The sequence below is a fragment of the Echinops telfairi genome, unplaced genomic scaffold (genome assembly GCF_000313985.2).
Source record: "Echinops telfairi isolate 266 unplaced genomic scaffold, ASM31398v2 ScPeMD7_45;HRSCAF=164, whole genome shotgun sequence".
NCBI lineage: Eukaryota > Metazoa > Chordata > Mammalia > Afrosoricida > Tenrecidae > Echinops > Echinops telfairi.
Window position 1 is genome coordinate 444,092 of NW_022103943.1, and position 5,401 is coordinate 449,492.

A 5,401-nucleotide genomic window follows, 5' to 3' on the forward strand; every position below is an offset into this window, starting at 1 on the left:
AAACTTTTTTATTTCATTAGGGTCTGTTATGACTTCCCCTGTTTTATTCCTAATTCTAGATATTGATGTCTGGTCCGTGTTTTCCTTTGTTAAGTTTGCTAGTTGTTTACTGAATTTGTTGATCCTTTTGTTAGATTCCTCGGGTGGAAATACCTCAGTCCGTGACTTCACATGAGAAAGAATTCACATAGAAGCTTGCTTTGTGATCCAAGTGAGTTTTTATAAAAGATGGACGAAGTTTCAGGTTTTACACCGACACCCTCAGGGCACTTCACACCCACACATGGAAACCTGAGGCCAGAGAAACCAGAGCATGGCTGCTGGCCAAGGAACACCTGGAAAAGAGCAGAGTGGCTCCTCATCCTGGTTTTTCAAGGGCCTCCACTGGGAGGTGTGGTTGAAGCTACTGGTTGACCCCATTGGCTGAATTAAGCCCCCCTGGCCTAGATTGGGGCCCTCCCACATGTACTGGCTTCCAGTCTCAAAAATCTGAATTTGTGCATGCCCTCTAACGTTGATCGGCTTCCAACTTCCTGTAAAGGGAGAAAGAAGGCCTTGGCATGTAGAGGCACAATTCCTAGTTTCTGCCTTGAGCTACCTAACACTTACAAAGAACCAACTTTTCGCTTTGTTGATTTTTGTCCATTGTTCTGTTTTCCAGTTCATTTATTTCCGCTCTGATTTTTATTATTTCTTTTCTTTTCTTGTTGTAAAGATTATGCTGTTGACTCTTTTCTATTTACTGGAGGTGCTGTGTTAAGGTGCTGACCATAATTATCTCCCCTTTTTACATATGTGCATTTATTGGTGTTCTGTCTGCTTCTTGAATGGTTATTGTCTCCTCCTTGTGATATTGGGGAAATTTTCTTCCAAGAATTCCCTTACTATTTTAACCGTAGGCTTATTTATTTCTTCCTGTTTAGGGACCTGAATAATTTGAATGTTGTTTTGCATCATAATTTGAATATTGTTTTGCTTCCACATCATCATCAGACTTTCTTCAGATTTTTTGCTTGATTGTTTCTCTCATTTACTGAATTCTGCTTGATTATCTTTGTGTTTGATGAATTGGTTTACCACTTCTTCCATTCTGTTGGTCAGATTATTCACCTTGTTCTTTATTTCTGCTACTCAGTCTTTATTTAACTCCTGGAGTTCCATTTTTGTGTAAAGATTCTAGTATCTCCATTTTTTCATCTGTTTTCAGGATTGATCCACTAATTTCTTGTGTGGCCTAAGCATCATTCTCTTGTATTTTCTTTCTGGCAATTCAAGGGCTTCTTCTGTGTAATACATTGGTTTTGGATAATCTACAGTAATTGACTTTTGTTTCTTTTGATTTTCTATGGTAACTGCTGGTGTTTGTTGTTGTTGTTGTTGTTGTTTGATTGTTGTTTTTGTTGCATCGTGTTTAGCTAAAGGTCCTGTGTGGGCTTCTGGGATGTGTGGGGGAGGGGTGGCTCTTTGAGTTAAGGGAGGATCAGATGGGTGCTGGAAAACGTATTGTGTGAAGATGAGTAGGGAGTGTTAGTTCGGTGAGTAGGAGAAATAGGATATAGCTGCTCGGGAGTAGGTTTCAAGTAGTGATATTAATCACAGGAAGCCTTCCTGTTAAGTATATTAATTTTAATGTGTTGTTGAATAGGGTTACAATAGGTACGATTTTACTTGGTAAGTTAAAGGAGAGTGTGTGTTACTGAGGTAGAGAAAGCAGGGTCTAGAGCAGTGGTTCTCAACCTTCCTGATGCCACAACACTTTAATACAGTTCTTCATGTTGTGGTGACCCCCAACCATAAAATTATTTTTGTTGCTATTTCATAACTCAAATTTTGCTAATGTTATTAATTGGGCGACTCCTGTGAAAGGGTTGGCAGACCCCAAAGGTGTCGCGACCCACAGTTTGAGAACTACTGGTCTAGAGGTTATGTTGGTTGGGGTAAGTGATGGATATATTAAATCTATCAGAGTCACTTATCGACCCTCTATATAGTGTAGGGAGAGTGTTCCCCTTCAGTTATTGTGGTTATAAAAAAAGGCCCCTTTATTGCAGATATTTGCACAACTCAAAACTATACACTCATTGCATGTGATCTCAGTGTGGAAATAGGTTATTATAGTGGGTGCCAAAGGGGTGGAGGAAATTCCGCTTAGGGGACAGTCCCAGTGTCCACCCGCTGCTATCCAGGGGTGGTGGATGCCACCGAATACCCAGAAATACCAGGTTTCCTTTGCTGTGGTGGGAGCAAAGAGCTTTGTGATTTCTATCTCAAAAGAAAACAGAACAAACCTAACAACCTCTTGGAACCTGCTGCTCATTCAAGCTGCGTTTTTGTCTCACTGGTGCCAATCCCTCTCTAGATAGTTGAAGTTATCTATCTGAAGAGCAAGACCGTGTCCTTGTGACAAAATCCTACAGTGCCCTGAGTCTGGGTCCCACTTCTAAATTTCCTAGATTGGCCTGCTTTGGTAGGGAGAGGCAAGCCCACTGAAACAAGAGAGAGGAATTGGAGAGGGGAGTTTGCCAGTGAGGTGGGGAGGGAGACATCGGTGGGGCTCCCCTGTGCTCTCCATGGGCGAGAATCAGAGTGGGAGATCTGACAGAATCCCACAGTGCTGAGAATCTAGGTCCTGTGTCTAAGTTCCCAGACTTGGCCTCCTCATCACTTGTTCTCTGAGCCACACGAGGAGAGCTCTAAGCAGGGGACTCTATTTGGGCACCCACTTACCAGAAAAAAGAATAATCTTTATTTTATTATTAATAAACTTGAGCATCTTTTCATAAGTTTATTTGTAATGTGCATGTTTACTTCCTGATCTAGGTCTTGCCAATTTTAGGAAAAAGTTGGCAGTAAAGTGTAGTAAGTTAAATGTAAGAATCCTGGAGTCAGAATCATCCAGGTTTTCTTACTCAGTATCTCTGTTCACAAAATTTCTGATTTCTCTTTAACTGTAAAGTGGAACAATAGCAAAACATATCCCATAGGGTTGCTGTAAGATTGAGATAATTGATACTTCTGGTAATATGTTACATTCCACAATTTGTTTCTGACCCATAGCAACCATATGCACAACGGGCTGAAACACTGCTTGGTCCTGCGCCATCCCCAAAATCACCCCTATGTTTGAACTCATTGTTGCAGCCATGGTGATGATCCAGTAAGATAGTGGATTAGAAGGGCGTGCTACCCAAATTAACTACAGCAAAGACCCATCACTAAACCCAATGCCATCTAATTAGTTCCAACTCATAGCAACCCTACATAGAGTTTCTGAATCGGTAAATACTTATGGGAACAGTCTCATCTTCCTCACATGCAGCAGTTTGTGGGTTTATATCACGGACATTATAATTAGCCTACCAATGCTTAACCCGCAGCAATACCAGAGTTCCCTAAAACAAAGACACAAAATGCCAAATAAAATAGATACAGATAGTAATTTTGGAGCCCTAAGCATAAGAGGAAAGGATAAGGAATCAGATTGAATATTAACTAGGAGAAGACGCTGAGTAAAAGCAATGAGAAAGAGTAAAGATAAAACGAGTGGATAGTTAGCAGATCTGAAACAATGTGATCATTTTGAATTTTTATAAACAGGATTTGATCAGGACAGCAGAGTGGGAGTATGAGTCCACACTGGTGGATGGTGACTGGAAAGAAGCGACCTTCCCCTTGTTTCTCCTCATCAGAAGCATGGCCAGCCCCACCTTCATTCACTTAACAGCCTGTATACTCCCCACCTCCACACAGCCCTGGTTCAGTCTGAGGTCAGAATTGAATTGTTATCAGGCACATGGTCCATCACCCTCAAGCATGGAGGTATGTGAACATCAATCACTTCATCAGATTAGAATTACAGTCCTATCCCTAATACCTTAGGCAAGTAAGAACTTCTTCCACAGCCAGCTGCCACCTGAACCTGAATTTAGCCATCCTCTGATCCTGCAAGAACAACTTCTAGATTAGGTGCCTTGACCTCAGACACCATCTAGGCCAGCTGAAACACTATTTAGGATTACATGTTCCTTCTACCCCTTAATTTGCTCGTTGGCTACCAAAGTGCACCTAGGAATATTTCCTTCAATGTGCTTTTTTGATACTGCCACTCTCCCTCAGTTCTCCCCTTTCTTTGTATTTTCTCCTCATTTTCTCTTATTTCGCTTATTTTTCTTTCTTTCTATTTTGTTTTTTTTACTTTCTTTTTTTCTGTTCCTCTTTTCAAGTTTTAATTTATTTTTTATAGTTTTATTCAGCACTATCCTTTCTTCGCACAAATTCCCTAGTGTTTGTTTTTCTTATTTTTTTCCATTTTGTCTTCGTTTTCTTTTCTTCTTTTACTCTTTATTTATTAAATTATTCTCGTTATTATTTGCTTGTTTCCCCCCACCTAATTTTTTCCTTTTTTATTATTGTCTTTTTAGCTGTTCATTGATTTCTGTCTTGATTTTCCCCTTAACCCATGCATAGAACTCAGTCACACCCATATCTCTTACAATCCCACTCACTGGGAGAGAGCCCATATTGATTTCAATATTACCTGCTGTGTGATATACAGAAGCCAGTACTAGACAAAGTTGAACTACATTGTGTTTCATAAACAAAAACTGGTAACTATGCACACAATCACATTCTCTATCATACCCACAGGAGAAAGGGGATGAATAGCTAAAACCATGCAAATACCAATTAAATACAAATATAACACTAGTCCAAATTCTCAAAGACAAAAGGAAATTTTAGGACACACACACATCAGATTGGTTCAAACAAATAAACAAAATACAAAACTGTAAAATCTTTCAGATGAAGAAATGGCAGTGAATAGAAGATCCAAAAAAATGGAATTTAGGTATTTCAATAATTTGAAAGCGTCAGATGAAATCAAGGGAAACACTTTAGAAGACTCCAGGGAAGAAGTTCTGAGGGAATATAACCATCAGGTAACTTACACTTAAAGCATAGGAAGATCTCAGCAATTACCAGAGGACCCACCAGGATTTCCTCCTTGTAAAACAATTTAAAAAGTAAAGTGTACCAAGGTATTTTTGATGTTGGAAATCAGCAACATCTGCTGATTTAATGGCCTAAGGCATTTCTGTGCACATCCCCTCTTCTGAACAAGCAGATCCTTCCCTCACCCAGATAAGCATGTTGTCTTGATGATTTCTTGGTGTCCTGTGTGGATAACAGAACGGATGGGAAATTTGGTGTAGATACACACACTACCCAAACAATACTTTCTCCATTAATTATATTTCTTTCTTATTTCCTCCTCATGTCCTCCTCACCCCACAATCACTAACCTCACTGGTGTAGCAGTTGTCTTCACATATTAACCCACCAAAGGATCAGGAATCCCAACACAAACAGAAGCATTATTTTAATTTTTGTATTATTTTGT